Raw genomic sequence first — 17,815 nt, forward strand, 5'->3', positions numbered from 1 at the left:
ATCCGCCTTTGACAGCCTCATGGTCATCCTCTACGTGCATTTTAACTTTGAATAGATCTAGAGGCAGCAGGCTATCACGTTGATGCTATGCCAGGCTCGGAAGCAATCTGATTGAATGAGACCTATGCAAGGGCAAGAGGCCTATGAGATACCTTATATATACCTGAGATGTTGAAATACACGTGTCGAATGAGAAGTAACCGTTTCCTGATTCTGGAGCAATCGGTGTTTCGTCCACGATTGTTTCACACGTAAAATAAGTAAGTGCCGAACACCTCATTTCCTGCGGCTAACCGTTCTATGGTGAATATTTGTCGTATGTGGGAATATTTCCTTGACTAGTAACGGCTGATCGCAGATTGCGACTAAAACAGTTGATTATGGACCTTCCGTAAAATTGTGTGTTTCACACTTGTCGTGCCGTTTTGTTAATAATGTATGCATGCGCAGTTGGTACTCATGGGGTCAACAACTTTTGCCAATGTCATCTCAAATATACATGTTTAGAATTCATGGGGCTATTCGTATTGTTCTAAACGACGCGAACCGTTCTTGTTTACCGATTAAGATGAAGCATTAAGGGAAATATGTGTATACATTTTAAAATCTGCCTTAGCCTTGAAGGTTAGCAATAGTTATTTATTATCATATTCTCTATATAATCGGCGTAACAGTAAGGAGTCCGGTTATGTTTTTACGCTTATCGTACCTTACGAAGTCACTCATTAGATAAATAAAAGTGAACAAATTGAGTAAATATATCGTAGAAGATATCAAAGCCCTTTAAGATTGTTGTGTATGTACACAGTGTCAAGTATGCGACCGTTTCAAAGTTTTGACCGTTCCAATATGAACGGTTAACAGTGGCGCAGCTGTGACTCGCCATTCTGCCTAATCACATCCAACACACTGCATAACGCCTAGAGTTCCTGTATCTAGATAACCAGCTCATGATACAGATCAAAGCTATTTTAAAGATCATTTATGTCATTCATTTGTCATTAGCCGGTTGCTCCACACTGGATCTGGCCCATCTTAAGTCGACAATGTGAGCTAATAGATTTGATTGAGGAAACCTAAATACTCAATAATGAGCTCAACTACAGCCTACCGAACAACCAGAATATCGCAATCTCAGGAAAATGCTAAGAGTAGCTATGTGATTAATAGGGCAATTTCAATTTCTACCTAGATAAAATTACGCCCAGAACTTATTACATAATTTTACCATTAGTTGGTAGTGATTTTTTTGAAATGGCTTTTGGTTCTTCGGCTAAGCAATTTAATCAAAAACAATGAAAAGAAAAACCCTTTCGTCTACCCGACCATCCAGGGAGTGTTCCGTACTTACGATATAACCATTCTAGAGTTCTCGATCGATAAAAAACGTTTTTGACGGGAAGTCTGATATAAATGCAAGCCCTGAAAGCAAATTTTATGCTCCTCTTGTAATACGATTGATTTCTATAATCATTCATATGTGGCAAGTAAAAAAAACGAGACAATTTGTTGGATGAAAACAAATTGTCGCACCTTAGGTAGACAAAATTTGAAAAAAAAGGAGAGAAAACAAGTTTTGTATACTAGTCAACATGCCTGCATAGTAAGGGGCTCGAACTGATAGAACGCCCAGATGTGCTATGAAGGTTATGTTTTTTTGAGACTGTTGTCTAGTTTTTTTTTTCTACATTTAGAGTATTACTTTCGTTTGTAGGTCCTCTCTTTCTTCGGCTTTGCAAAAAAAAAACTTGTTCACAAGTTTAAGAAATAAATATAGACTTGGCTTAGGAAATATAACCGCACAAACTTTTCATTAGAGTGACAATGTTAATTGTAACGTTGCACACCCCCATCCCAGGATAGGAGTCAGCAAGTTTTCGTTCCCGATTAGTATTAAAATAAACCGTTATTAGCATGCATACGTATAGGCAGCACGACTTGTCAGAACTTCTAAAAGCGACAAACAGCGGTTATGTCGTTTACTTTTTCTACGTGTAAAAAGCTTGTGAATCTTTTTCTCTCCTTCACTATGAAACACCTCTGGACTCACTTATAAAACAATCAATACTATTATCTCGCATTCGACGCACAAACGATTTTCACAGATCAGATGAGATTTAAATGCATCTAACCCATAAGTTCCTGTTAGCTAGCACCAACTTGTCTGGAGAACTTTATATCCTGCCATAGGACTTGATTTACCTAAATCGATCAGAGAGCAACAGGTAACGTAAAATATTTGCCATGCTGCACTTGCTATTAGAGAACATGACCTACGCATTCTGTGGTGAAGATTCTTTCGCTGGCTTCTACAGAGCCTTCGCCGCTGGTCACCTGCTGGTAGCCGTACTCAATCGGCGAGTGTTTTCGGTGAGCCGGAAAACCCGACAACAGAACCGGCCACAGTACACACACATAGCAGGCACAAATGTCACGGCCTACGTCCTACCATTTGCAAAATACCCACTTAAATATAACTTTCACGTTTATGGTCTATTAGTAGGCACGTTTTTTTGTGAAGATATTATTGTTCGTCTAAATCGTTTTATGACGGTCCCCATGCTTCTGGTTCCTTGTAACTGAAGTCGGCAGCATGAGTCAGCGCGTTCGGGAAACCATTTTTAAAACAAACTTATTTCTCCGCAGATTTTCCTCAAGCACCGGGTAGCAAGTCTGATGATCGAGTCAAGCACCAATATTTCATCAGCCCATAGCAGTTTAATGCTTTTTACTATAACTTCCTTCAGTTCAAAGCGTGACTGGAATCCGATCTTCTGAATTCTTTCTTAAGACGCAAATGCAGCCCATAGAGATACCCTACATTTTGTTGCAGGTAAACTTCGAACGGTACCCTTCGCTCTCCTTTGTCGCATGTGCAGCAAGCAGACCTGAGACTTGTGCAAGTTCAGATATCTAGTATATATAGTATGGTCGGCCAGATTGTTGGAGATGCAATCACACAGCGTTTGAACAAGCGCACTGATGAGTAAATTGTTGTATTACATATAGGAGAATAAGTTACAACTTACCTGCACGCATGACGTTTAGGCTCACTAAGGTTACTTGCCTAAATCACCATTTCTTACTGCCCAAAATAGTTTTTACTGAGGTGCGTCTATAAACATTCAGTTGAATGACTGATGTGTTCCAGTCTCGGCAACAGAAAGAGACAATGAGTTTTCTAAAATGGCCAATTTTTTCAAAAATGTATGTTTGTTTACCTAATTGGCTGCAATGTTGAACGAGGTCTCTTCGATCAAGCATGAGGGTAGTTACGCTAATCAATATAGGGATTTGCTCCTAGGAGGGGGATTGATATAGTTTCTACTACATTCACAGCTTCTGATGTGTGCAGCACCTTTGTCATGTTCGTTGTCTTTTTTTCAGTGCTTTCTCTTGTTGGAAAGCTCTTTATTTAATCTAGGAAAGTTTATTAGATTGTTTTGTCCAGGCGACAAAATTTTAACTTAAGTTTGGATTCGAGATGAGTCGGTCACGTTAACTATGGAAAAATAGCATTTTTCAGCACCGGTTTTACTTCACATTTATTTCGATGTCAACAAGTTACAGCGGCAATATAGGGTATCTGTTCCGCACACGATGAGACTGTTCAAGCTGAAACATTTACTTAGCAGTTATCCTCTTTCAAAAAATAGCTCAAAGCAGTCGTCGACGAAGTCAAATATAGCACATTTTAAACTTGACAAGTAACTTTTGAGTAGTGTTATACCTACAGATACATGGTCGTCGTTGCATATACTACATTTATTTTAAGTTATTCCGGCAACTTTTTAGCCTCGGTCATAGACAAGTGATTAGCGCCGAACACGCTGTTGTTACCACCCCACTTTTGGGGCCTGAATAAAAGTTCACAATCCAAAGAGAAAAACATTCTAATAGCATATACTGCTTGATTCTCAGCAAATAAAAGATTAGAAAAAAGAAACAATAGACCAGAACTGACATTAGCTACGAACCAACCTAGTATTTTTTTAACCCTATATATTACTGCTGCGCTTAGTAAATTGTGCTTCAGTGTAGCTTTTGAACTCAGATTGATAACGAATATGCCGACGTCATACGCTATGATTGATCTGCGATTATTTTTTTGTTTCTATATTTAATGATAGTGTGTTGCTAATAGGGACTATTTGATTGATGAAAACCATACGTTTGGGCGTCGCTATACGACTCTGATTATTGCTACAGTTCCGTCTTAAAGTAGATAGTTCTATTTGTAAATAAATGGTCACCATTCATTTAAAGGAAAGATTTGGCTTTGTGGCAGAAAATTGTAGAGCTACTGTACCAACCGATCGCAGACCACAGCACGGTTTTCAGGGGTTTGGTGGGGGGATCAGTGGGAGGGTATACCTGCCCGAAAGAATGACACTGCAACTGGTAACGCGAACCCGGAATGGATGGCATCTGTTGCAACGGCCGTCGACGTTTATAGCGCAGCCTATCATAATGACAACAATCATCATCACAGTGATTACGCGATGGCCGCATGATAAACAAATAAATTCGTATAGTAATTTCACGATAACAGAATATCATTGGTATTCTCTTGCATAACAGCGTCAATGCTCGGACAAATCAATCTACTATTAGAACAAACTGATGCGACGCCTAATGGAGTTTAGTAGGCGCGTTAGCACGCGTTCCAGAACAACAGAGAAAAAGGAACACGTTTGATATTCTGAGATGTACTGTTCTAATCGTTTAGCGTGTATATGTATACACACTTCCTTGATAGGAAACATTACCGGCAATTAATCCATGCTAGGGCTGGAGGAGAACGTGCATATATCATCGGTGAAACGATAAAAAGCCTGTTGGAAAGCTACGGGGCAACCGTGTGTGCTGTTATACGTGTATATATGTATTACTGTGTGGTGCAATATGGAAACAATAATATATTTGTTAGTCGAGTGTGTTGATCTTGTTACTCGAGTTAGCTTCGACATTTGTCAGTGAGGCACCTTGTGCGCCTACGAAGTCACTGCTACACGGAATAGCGATAAGACCTGCTCGTACCTAATGTAAGTATCATAAGCAAGTACTATAGAGAGAGGATACATAGAGTCACAGCCAGAATTTTGACTTGTTTCGGAAAAAGACCCTCATTTGCGTAGACGTATAGAGTAATTTCAAGGGTATTTTTAAGTTCAATCAACTAAGAACATTCATTCGGTGCTCGTTTCGCTTCACAAGGTGTGCCCATAGTCATCTTACAAGAAGAGCCGGTAGCTTGGAGAAGCAACAACAATTCAACTTCCTCGATCTGCGTTGATACTCGTATGCACTTATGTATGATAACCTTAGAACTTTTTCAACAAGGCGATTTCTTAGGACAGTCGGCTCAGTTGTTTCACGTACATCTGCTACTCACTTCTAGTTATCTCGAGGCCCTGAATGTTATCGCAGCTGCTGAATGATACACCCCTTTCAGCAAAAAAAGAACGCTTACGACTTTAAGTGTCGCAGCCTTATTGCGCCAATAAGAAGTATGCGTTTATTTCTTATAAGCTTTCTATCAGAAGCAATACCTTATTCGGCGGCAGAGAAATCAGCCGCTATCACTGTATTAAATCATTTATGTGTTAATGAGGGCTTAGCCCCGTTTTAACGAAAGATTTTAGTGTTTCAAGCCAAACCCCGGCGATTTTTGTTTTGCCTCTGTTTGTTTTCTAAACTGCTCCAACCGACCGTGACGAATTTTCAGACGTCATTGACACGATGTCGCTGTAAGAGGCTCCAATGTGATGAACGCTTCACGCGCTCGCAGAAAGACAACAACGATCAGTAGCATGTTGAATATATAGAAAACAAATGGCGAGACGCTGCAAGAGCGTGGCTTGAAGAGGCGATAGGGGAGTGGACGCCGAGGGGGAGGGGGCCGAATACGGGAGCACGAACTTCATTCAGAAGATGGGTTGCTTTTTCTTGAAACTGTGGCTGTACAAGTGACGCTGCCGCCGTCGCCGCGGCTACTGTGGCACTCGAGTTTCGCCTCCATTACGAAACGTGAGGGGCTGCAGCATACAACAATGGCGACCAGCGTATGGCGTGGCAGCAGCAGCGGCGGCGACGGTCGAAGGTGGGGGCGCCACTGGTGATGACGACGACTCTAGCCCATTTGTTTGTTGAGTCTGCTGAATTACCTATATCGTGTACTGGCGTAGTGATAGAATCTGTTGTTGTAGCTGGTAGATATTATATTGTGTGAGCGAACGTCAGTCGGTCGACGCATTACAAATGGAAGGTTCGACATTCGTCAATGAAACGCTGTGTTGCTGCAGCTTTTGCCGTTGTAATTGCAGCCGAACAAATGAATGATTCTAGCTGGTCCCATCTCATCCCGTCTTAGCGTAGCTGGCTTGAATAGCTAACAACTCGTTGGTTACTCCGACGGAGTCACACTCGCCGCCTAAACTACCGTTCTATGTACTTGCTTGCAACTGTTTATTGTGGAGCCTCCCTTTGCGCCTTCACGCCCATGCCGTTATCGAACAGCCCCCTTCCTCCCTCCAGACAATGTCGTTTATGCTACCGCAACCGATATAGCTAAAGCCATCTTGTCATCATGCTCGTAATCATCAATAGTTTCAGCAATTGTGTTAGCTTCAATCCATTAATTCAAGTGGTGGTGATGTTCTTCAGTACGCTCGCAGCCACAAGCGACTACTAGTGCAATGCCGAGTATGTCCTACAGTCAAGAATAATGATGGGCTTAGATAAATTGTCCTGTAATTGCAACACGGGCGAGAACTGAATATTCTGGTCTGGTACGGGTGGTAGTACGAGGAGATGAATGTACAGCGGTGGGAGATTCGGTTCGTTCGCATGGTCAAATATATTCCCATATTCAAGTCCCATATTAGCCATTATCTCACAGATAGATTAGCTACATGTTATGCGTGTATCCTGCCTACGACTGATGTGAAAATAAAATACGGATTGTTTTTTCTGTACGAGAAAATCCATGAGCTTGCTAATGTGCGTCGTTTTAGCGAGTGACGTCGTTCACGTGGGGTTCGACGTATCATTACTTTGTAATAACAAAGCTTGCAATATGCCAAACGTTCAGTATAAGACGAGGCGACACGGTATCTAACGTGAGTGGGTACATATGACGTCAATGGACCAATCAGTTGCATCGTTGCTCATTCATATTGTTGTAACTTAAATAAAAATGCTTACCTAGAACTTATTCTTTTCCTGTAACCGAAAACGCACAAAGCGCCAATTAGATCCTGGGGTATTTTCTGAGACGCAGTATCAAAAATGAACTATATGCCCCGCTCGGCAGGACAGCTTTCTGAACAGTTATCTTTATATGTTTTTTTATGAAAGATACATAGACGTTTTAGCCATATTGATATCCACTAAGCCTAGATAAAAAGTAATCGATATGTTGGTTCATTTTGTTAATGCGGTCCTCTATTTAAAAGATGTATCGGGCACGATTAGACTAGCCATTATTGATCTATACTATTGGTCTTCTTATATATAAAAAGCACGATACCTTTTCTGAGCTGAATAGGAACAAATTGTTTGAAATATAACAGGCTCAGTAGTATTATTTAAGCTTTCAAAATGTTGTTCATTATGTGGTTATCTGCTCACTATAGGAACAGTATATTCTGTTACGTTAAACCAACAACAATTACAGATTGGCGCTAGTCGACGTCAAAAAATCTTGGTTAAAATATTAGACGTTTGTATGGAACCACAATCAAGTCGACCACTTTGCGTTTTTCACTGAAGTTCGCGTTTTTTTTTGCTCAGTACGATGTTTTTCGCACTTGCATGGTCCAAGTTTTTTTTTTTTTCGATTTTTGTAAAAGGACTATAAATATACAGGCCTTTGTTTTTCGTTTAGCAAAAGTCAGAGGAGTTTTTTTTTTGGCGAGAAAATTGTGCGCTCCACCATTTTCCTTCTTAGTCTATACGAAGTTTGGCTCGATTCCTTCTAATAGAATCCGCAAAGAAAAGCTTACTCAAGCCGATCTTCGTCGCAGTAATCGAATCATTATTGATACGGTAGCAAGAGTCAAACCACTGTCGTATCCACTGGCTGGTAGACGCGCCTGCCTTTGCGCTGGCGATATATATATATATGTATTTAGTGCATGCATGGCCGTCTAAGCATTGCTTTCCTCCCTTATCCCACCGAAGCCCTTAACGGTTAACGTACGTTCACATGTCTATGTTTGTATGCAACGATAATCGTCACCCCGTCCTTTCAGGCTTTACATAACTGGCCGGATCAGCCAATCAGCTTATGGAGTCGACAGTTAACATCGACTGAACAAACTCCTCCGGTCGAAGGAACAACGTACAGCGCCAATGCCGATGCTGGCGCTGACCAACTGCGACGCTATAGGACGCCCCGGGGGTCATGACCTAACAGGAGCAGGTCAACAACAACAACAGCTGCATCGAATTACGTCCCCAGACTCCGCATCTACCACCGCCGTAACCGGAAATATCCGTTAATAAATACTCATGGATTGGGCCTTTAACACAACACAAGCGCACACATTGCACAAACAGATCTAAAATAAAGGGACGCTGTTAGGCCAATAACAGTGAGAGTGAACAGATGGCTGAGGAGAGCTATTAGCTCGACGCCAAAGCCGGCAGTCGTAACTATAGCATCAGCTAAATGTTCCGAAAACTAAACTTGCTATACTATAAAAATATATGGAAAATAAGTGGAAGCAAAGCCTTTGCAAGAATCAGTCACCGAACGCGTCGAAGAGGCGCGACTCAACTTCACATGACAAAGACAGCGGGGCTTTCTACGAAGCAACAAAAAAATTCACATAACTACATTTACAATAAACCTTAGCGCGGTACTGGTTTTAAGACTCTGCAGCTGTAGGAGCATTTGAGGAACATCTGCGTCTCATACCCCTTCAAAGGCAAGATTCGTAGCGATTAAGTTTATTTGTCTTACGTTTAGCTAGTAACAAAGGCGGCATTCATGTTTACTATTGATCTCGTATTCGTATTTCAGTTAAGCTACCTTATTCTACTGAAGTAGTTCCTGGTGACCTGGTTATGGACTGAAGTCTCAAAAAGTAGTTGGTCTTGTATTTGATAGCGTTCATTCGATTAAGGACCTCTTGCTTAAAAATTACGATATTCAATTAATACGTATGTTCTGTCCATTTATGCAGCATTGAAGGTTATCGTAGGATAGCGACTTAAAAAGCTAGTGTTGGTTAACGAAGAAGACATTGCCACCTATCGAATTTTGGGGCAATGAACGCTCTTATGTTAGCTACTTCAAGTGACTCAAATAAAAGGACCTTGAAGATAGTATAACCAAAATGTGATGGCAGCTATCCAATTAGTATAAATTATATGTCTCTCAACAATCATTTTCACTTCCTACCGGGTCTAGCCAATTATTAGAAACACTTCAATCAAAGCGATATCAGGTTCCACATATTAGATTCTTCTCGCGCTACATTCGTCTCTTCGTACACGACTTTCGCCGATGCTTAGTAATAGATGCACTGACTTGGCTTGGCTTGGCAACATTATAGCGCTGGTAAGGGTTGAGGATTTGAAAAAGCCTCCCCTTATAATTCGATAACTACGGGGACGATAATACAGTGTACTGTGTTTATATCTTATTCGTGAGCTTTTCATTACCACGACGTTCATTCGAAAATTCGGTGAAGATGAAGATTCTGCTAACGCTACCAACCAGGAATGTGTTATATACTAGAAGTGAGTCCTCGCACCGTTCATCTGTATTATTAATAACTAACGACGCTCTGGTCCTATTCGTATTTGATGCGGATGATCCTGGTCCAATAAGGCTGACTTGCGTGAAAAAGGGGCCCGCCATTTACAGTCAAAGACATTTCACTTGACATCTATTAATATCTAGTTGTACAACTCTACATGGAGTGAGCAAGTTGGGCTGACAAGCCTGCTTCGACCGTATCTTTCAATTCGGGCAGCAAATGCCACCTTGACCCAAGCCCAGTTAACTTCTTGATGTTGTCATTAAGTTAAGCAATCGGGTATAGCATCGGCACCTGACTTCCAGCAGATGGCAGACTTTGTTTTGTGGATTGGAACGCTGCAGACCGCCTTTTTCTAAGTACTGCGGACACCCGATGACGATGCTTTCCCTAAAATGTCTACAGAGTTGCTCTGTATGTAAGGTGCCGCTCTCATTTTCGAGAATAGCAGTCCGCACCGCGTACACTCTACTTTCCAAATCTAGGAAGGTGGACCTGTGATCTTCAAACGACTTGATACAGCCCCTTGCTTGGCCCTAGCCATTCCATTAGCGGACCTTCCACCAGGACACTTTTCGGATTTTCCACTCGTTCTCCGTTGTTGTCAGATATCTTGCTTTTCCTGATTCGTCGAAGTGTGAGTGGTGCTGTTGTTAGCGGCTGACTGTTGTCGCATAAAACTGATCGGCGACCAAAATGAGAAGCACATATATCTAAAGAGAGAGAAAAACTCGGTCCTGATGTGAGTCTAATTAATTTCGATGAGATCGAGCTTAGTTGAGTGTCGGCTGCTTGGCTCTTGCGAACGCGCTTCTCCCTATGACGCTGGTGTTGTAAAATTGAGTCGCGTCACCGTATTTTTTCAGTGTAATGTAAATGTAAAATACCTCAACAAGGTGGCACCTTTCGATCCACCTGTTTAATGACAAAGCTCACTAACTGATAGTAGAATTTGCAGGGCGTTTTTTGTATTCTGTACGTGTTTTCTTTCTTATTGTTTCATACACGTTGAATATATGCGCTCTCGGAATTCCAAAAGAAAAGCTGTAGCAGAATTGCTCGAGAAACGCTGTAAATTGCCCACTACGAGTGTCTGCGAAAAGGGCTGCCTTCGTTTCCTTTCAGAAGGGGCATCCGTCATTACGAATTTAATAGTGCAAAGAACCTACGTTTCACCATAAGCCAGACACTTGCCTCGTACAGTTAAAGAAGATGTTTGCGTTATCATCGGTAACTAGCACAACGTGTTTATCCAATATTGCCCCAGAAAAAGATCGTCAAAATACTGTAGGCGGCAAATTCTGAAAGTGTCAACTGGCATCTTTGAAAAAGATAAAACATCTAACAATGCTCAGTTTAAGAAAAACATCAATTTCTGTTAGAGTTCGAGGAAACGAATCGAGGAACAATGAGTTTGAATATAATGATATAGGTAAAGCGAACATCTTAATTTTCTCCATTAATAAGCTTGCTCGCATTATTACATACTAGGTACCCGTTTTGAGTTAATTAGGTTTTTCCACGAAAAAAAATATAGATATATTGTTAGCTTTTAAATGTATTCTAATTACTTTGTCACGATTTGTTTTGTATTTTAGCATCCGACAGAATATTTCTTTTGGAAAAAAAATACTATATACTGATAAGTTAGATACAGCTTTTGCACTTCTGCTAGTAAGTTGATGAGTTTTCTAAACTAAATTCTTTAAGGATAAGAACGACGAGAAGTTCCATCTCAGAGCAGAATGCTATCTAGCTTTTTTTCTACCTCTACTATTATTACTCATCGGCCGCATATGTCCACGCACATTAACCCTTTCTCGTTATATACTTTTAATACAGTTTATATATATAGAGTTGCAGGGTCTGCAGACAAAAATATGCACAGGTCTTTTAACGTTTCTATATTCCGCCACTTCTTCTTATGGCATGTGTCGCACAACGGACAGAATGGGTCTCCGTAATAGCGCAGTGGGTAACATGTTTACCTGCTGACCTTACGAATACGTGGCGGTTTGGGTTCGAATCAGGACCTACACACTTCGTATCGTACTGGGAACGAACCGTACCCAACGACTTAAACACTGGATGGCTAGAACCCAAAAAAACCCTTAAAAAAAACTGTCTAGATCAGTCCCTTCCGGTGGCACCAAATGTGTCACATAGAACTGACCTTTTCACACAGGCGGTCACGTTCGGCATAAAATTAAAAGAAAATTAGTGGCCCAGAATCGCCGAAGAAGTCAACGAACACAAGAGCATCCAAGGTAAATAGACTTTCATTGACAAATTTCATGGGTAAAAAAAGTACTTTTTTTTCTTCGTTTTTATTGTGTTTTTCGTCATTGAGACGCAGGAGTCGCCGATGGTAGCTAAGTGCGACACCCGGAAACTGTTTCTTTCGGTCTTTAGGCGCTTTTCCGTGTCAAATGATCGTCGAATGGCGTAGTCCACCCCGATGGTTACGGGAAGCCGGTGTAATATCTAGGTCCCGTGCATCACACTACGTTGGTGTGCTATTCAGGCTTACCGATATTTCACTTCCTGAGAGCAACAGCCTTCGTGACGTCTCCATCCACTTGCTAATGGTTCTCTAAATAAAATAAATACATTTTATTTATACTATAAAAATAGGGGGAAAAGGGAACTTTTCGTCTTTTATCATAACGAATGTATCCCATATTTAGAAGCGTTTATAGCCCATCTAAAGCGCAGAAGTGAATGTTTGTTTCTGAGATAAGCACCTGACGAAAAAGTTGCTCTTCTCCCATGTGTTTTAATAAGCTAATTAATGTTTTAGTAATTCTAAGTAAAATGAGCAGAGCTCATTCCTTATGTCATAACTTGATTTTGTCATGTAAAAAGATACTAGAATGTGAACAGATTGAAGAGTATGATGTGTGTTGCTTTCTAGAAATGCACTGGAAAAAAAATCTATAGTTTTATACAATTGTTTTATTTGGTCAAAGTGCTCTTCTATATTCTTTATTCAGAAGTTTCAAAACGGGACCGCGTATAGGTAGACGATATTACAGCGGTTTGTTATCACCGCGAAACTATGGACCGTTTAATGAACGTGAATGTGTTACTGTCTATTGAAATGCCAGGCATGAAAATGATTTTTATCTATAATACTGTGCGTTTTTATCTATGAGACCCGACGTAACTGAGACCTTCCAGTTTACGGACGAAGCATATTTTTCTCTTTATCATTTAGGCATGAAATAATTCATATGGGTATGTCTAGAAAAGTGTTAAGCCCTGGTGCTAATTAGCAAAAAACTTGGCACACGTCCGTGGTCGGCCTACGAAAATGAATTGCCCCCTTTTACAACTTACAATTAAATATGTACTAACAAGTAAACAATCAACGAACATTATATAAATATTGCGAAAGGTAAAAAACAAATGTCGAGTATGTGTAAAAAAATAGTCGAAATGGCTACACTGCGGCCATATAAAATAGATGCTAGTTTTCATGTATAATGCAAAACTGTAATCTCTTCCAAATCTAATGACCGCGAGAAACTTTAATAAAAAAGCAATGATTTTCCTCTTTGACATTCATCTTGTGATAGCTCTTCAGTCTAATTCTTGCCCCTCTATAATAATAGACCCTCTCTAATAATGTGACTCCCTTGAAGTATAGCAAGTCGTTAAGAAAGATCATTTGTCCTCTATTTGCCAATGATTTGACATTTTGCGAAATTTATATATATATATATAAGCCGTATATCGGATTATCGTTTACTGAATCCTTGAGAACTGTTCTCACCTAACATTAAAGTTAGCCACTCACCTCATGTTAGAAGGGCACGTTACGGTATGTGATACTGAAGGTATAATTAAAGTTTTTTTGATCCGTCACCATTCCCATGTGCCTTTTGCCCCATGGGCACTTGTCTCGATAGCTTCTGTGGGCCTCACACAGTGACCTACAATGTCAAATGTGTAATAAGTGATATTGATAGCGTTTTTAAATTTAGATATTGTATGTAACTGCACTGGGGGATTCACGAACGCTGTAGTAGTTCTTCGACTGCTAGTTTGGGTTCCAAAGGTAATTAACTGTTTGATTTCTATTTCATTTAATACAAATTCACAACATTTCTATTTATTAAATGGAATAAAATGTATATAGATAAGATTGATCGATGAACGGCTTCCGTGCGGGTCTAGACCTATGTATTTCACTCACGTAATTGCAAGTTAGATAAATGCGAGATAACACGACTTGAAAGCAGCTAGTATATTTTATGAAAGTAAAAAAAGTATTGTTTATGACAGTGGCTAATTTCTATCGGTGAAATTTGTACTCCCGTTACCTGTTCGCGGGAATCGAACATCCGTTTATGAGAAGTTCGACGGTCTGAAGGCAGACGTGTTTGCCCGATTCTTTTTGTCAGTACTTCAACTATATCTGAAAACGACTACACAGTACGCGAAAAAATCAAGCAGATCGAACGATGAACGCATGCGGAAATAGTTCTACATATTCTAGCTGTTGTATTTTCCCTTTACCGCTAGCTTTCTACATTTGGTCTGTTTGAAGAAGACTATCTTCAAAAAGAGTGCCTGCAAGAAATACCAGGGAAGACGGTCAAATTGGGGTGACTAATAATTATATAAAAACCAGGAAGACAGAGGATTTACTCTGCCTTTTTTTTTTTTTTAGTAGAAAGTTATTTTTGAGTTTGATGTGTCTGAGAAAATGCAAGTAGGATTCTCGCTGGATTATTTGTTCTAATGGTTAATATGCGTTTGACTTGGCCGCCGTATAGTTCATGCGGGGGTAATCGAACCACAAGAGATCATTAGGAAACAGCACAGATTTCATAGGTTCAGCCCAAAATTGTTGCCAGTTATGTGGAATAAATTTGCCTAAAATTCACAAATGGCTCCTCTGGGTTTCTCTGGCGGTATAGAAGCTTTTCAAAATGTCCGACCAATGAGCCAAGCTTCAGTTCTCGTTATGATGACCCAGAAGTCATTAAAAACTTCTGTTCTTGTTAAACCTTCTAAACAGGTTCAGCAATACACGCATGTATATTACATTGAAAGGCGTTCCTACTCTCGCCTGTTTCTGTTTTACTCAATTTTCAACTGCGTTCAATGGCGTAGATCTATAATGTGAGTTCAGTTTTCTCTCTTTATTGGCACCTTTTTAGGCCAACTGTGTTTTTGTTATTTGAAAAAGATTTTTACTGCCTTGTGACAGGAAGGGGTGCGACTGGTTCTATTTTTCCTGAGGTGAGTCTACCTGCAGGAGCGTGGTAGATTCGCCGCGTTCGAAAGGGTGCCTTATTTACGTCAGACAGACACAGGCTGCTCAAGCTGGATAGCGAATTGTTGTCCAACAGAATGAATAGGTAAATGGTAAAATGTCGTTGGGACGGATATTGCGGCGGACAGCAATGGCCGCAGACAGCGGAAGGCGTTTTACAGCAACGCCAACGACGATACCTGTCACAGCGCCTTTCCGCAGAAGCTACGCCAATGGAGCGGGCCACAAAACAGGAGAGGAACTGGCCACTGCCTTAGACGAACGCGCACACAAATCCACAGCATCCAATGCTCTGGCCCCCAACTCTCAATGGTATGGCTGTGTGCAGCTCCGGTTATGACGCAGCTGCAGAATAACTTTCACGAACAACTCATGATCGAATCGACTGATAGCACGTGTATCGGTGGACACAGGCTCTGTGCATCTGGCGGGAATGACCGGACACACTTAGCCAAAGCTAAATGTTTCATAGTCACACAGCAGGACGGTCGTATCAAGAGCAGTCAAACAAGACGAGGAAACTGGCCGAAGGGGGCCTAGAATAACAACAGCAGCGGCAGCAGGAAGCAACTGCTGCTGCTGCTGCTGCCACTGCAGGAAGGTAATAGAAAACCTTTGCAAGTAACAGGCGGCGAACCCCCCTCCCCTCCCTACCTATACGCTCACAACGATTCATATAAGCAAACATGCACACCCGAGCAGACACACTTAGCTCATTGCCGGTTACGCTGCATCGCAAAAACGACGACGTACCGAGCGAGCAATCGATCCATCCATCCGAAGATCCACCCTTCCAACGGGAGAAGGCTTAGATGATTACCGCTCCGCGGAGGTGGCAGACTGAGGCATTGGGTCAGTGCGAATCCGGTGCGAGACCGCTGGTGTCTATTGAGTATTGATGTCAGTCAGTTCTATCAAGCTACCACCTTACCTGGGGGTCTGTGGAACCGTTGTTGCTAGCAAAGAGTCAATGACTACCAGCTGAATACTGCATTGTGCCATGCGCTAAAGCATTGAGATAATATTGTGTGCATGAAAACGACGTCATGTTCGCTCAGCTCTGCGGAACGCTCATCTGATCAGCGTTGCGTTGGCTATAACAGGAATAAACTGAAGAAGATGTCACTGACATCGATGCACATGATGACGTCTATGCCGGCCCTAATGCTGATTAGCTACGGGGGTTGTGGCAAAAAAATAGTACAGGTAACCATAAAAGAAGGCAAAGAATAACGAAATGCATACTCACGCAAGCAAACCCATCGAGATTTGACGGTGACGTAACGGGACGGCAAAATGTGTCAGCACCAAACGTGAAATCATATATGACACTCGATTAGACCTATTTTCATCGAGCGTACCTTAACATAAATATCTGCCTTCATAGTCTGATCATTCGAATATGATGCAGTTATTCGATCAACAGGGATCTCTGATCAAGCAAATACGTTTATAATAATGAGAATTGTAACTACTTGAAGATGATCACAACTGCCTGGAGCGAGGATGGGGCAAAGCTCAAATAGATGTAATATGGCATAAAGGCGATGTGGCACGATGTAAACGGTAACATTGGACGGTAGGAATCTTCTGGTAGACCTTGTGACTGTACCACTAATACATTTAACGTGCGCCCCGTCTTTCAGCAGTGCTACTACCGCTGCTTTGGCAAACAACTATGCCATGGCAACCATGGTAACGATTGAAATAACGCTAAGAAATATGTGATCGCTTTCCGTGCGATATATTTAAATAAGTCTTTGTTTGTAGAATATCTCAACTGAGGCAGGATATGTAAATGATTAAGAGACGCGTCAAGATGGTACGCTTTTTATTCATGCGATACTTACGTGTCCGTATGTGGTTAAGCACATTATTAGTCTATGGCACAGCTTTTACGTTGCGAGCGGACAATTCATTCGATTTTATTAATTTCCTAGTTGTTATTTAAAGAAAAACAGATTAATGGCTTTATATTTATTTAATGTTTTTTTTTTCTTTCTTTCTTTAAATATCAATGTTCGTTATACTGAATACGCTTCTACCTCAAGGGAGGCTTAGATTTAAAAATATTTTCCATGTGGTCTGTACGACTCATACGCTTTTAGATAGATATAGGTTCTGAAATTTTATGACAAATGTAAATCTATTTAGGTTGTAGAACTAGCCAAAGGATTGATTTGTGCCAATAAGCTTGGTAGCGCTTTAACAGCACCTATCAAAGGCCTTTTTTTGGCGAAAAGCTCCCGTTCACTACCTGGAACCCGAATCCGATTAGAGGAGTAGCGAAAACCGTCCGCTCATACATACCTACCTTAATCCATTATAATTTCTTGCTTGTCATTAAACAAGAAAACATTGAACATTTGGCATTATGTCATTTCCATAATCTATAGACATAAACAAATTTGTCCTCGAAATTGTGAGTGCTGCTTGAAAAAGCCAAAGGCAAGGCCATTTAATAATCTGACGACACGATTATCAACACAAAGGCTAAAACGGTATAAAACATCAAGACTAGGAAACAGTGTTTATATTTAAAGGCCTGATTAGATAGCATCAGACGGTGAGCCGACGGTGATTTCGCGTCTAGTCCTAATTAGAGGCCGCAGCGGTCGCATTCATTGTGTAAGATGTGCTGCTAATGACTACTTTGATCAACCAAACGCACTATGTTATTGAGTCTTGTTTAATTTAGAAATTTCATTAGAACTCTTTGCAAGGCAAAAAGACCTTAATTTGACTATGTTTATTATAACTT

The 17,815-nt window shown here is 40.8% G+C and overlaps 2 long non-coding RNA genes across 4 annotated transcripts; one reads left to right on the top strand and one right to left on the bottom strand.

Moving 5' to 3' along the window:
* Positions 1-3,518: 3,518 nt before the first annotated feature.
* On the bottom strand, positions 3,519-16,815 carry LOC111254645 (uncharacterized). 3 transcript variants are annotated; one of them, XR_015326689.1, is made up of 5 exons: positions 16,530-16,815; positions 14,096-14,190; positions 13,570-13,705; positions 12,301-12,363; positions 3,519-4,462 (listed from the first exon to the last, which is right to left on the bottom strand). It is a non-coding gene; the product is annotated as an uncharacterized LOC111254645 (long non-coding RNA). The 3 variants fall into 3 exon arrangements; XR_002675122.2 differs by having other exon boundaries at positions 14,096-14,200; positions 16,304-16,815; XR_015326690.1 differs by lacking the exon at positions 12,301-12,363 and having other exon boundaries at positions 14,096-14,200; positions 16,304-16,815.
* LOC147758859 (uncharacterized) lies at positions 4,433-13,576 on the top strand. The gene is made up of 3 exons (XR_015326691.1): positions 4,433-5,045; positions 8,256-12,037; positions 12,183-13,576. It is a non-coding gene; the product is annotated as an uncharacterized LOC147758859 (long non-coding RNA).
* Positions 16,816-17,815: the final 1,000 nt, after the last annotated feature.

The sequence above is a fragment of the Varroa destructor genome, unplaced genomic scaffold, assembly GCF_002443255.2.
Source record: "Varroa destructor unplaced genomic scaffold, Vdes_3.0 BEIS01000001.1, whole genome shotgun sequence".
NCBI lineage: Eukaryota > Metazoa > Arthropoda > Arachnida > Mesostigmata > Varroidae > Varroa > Varroa destructor.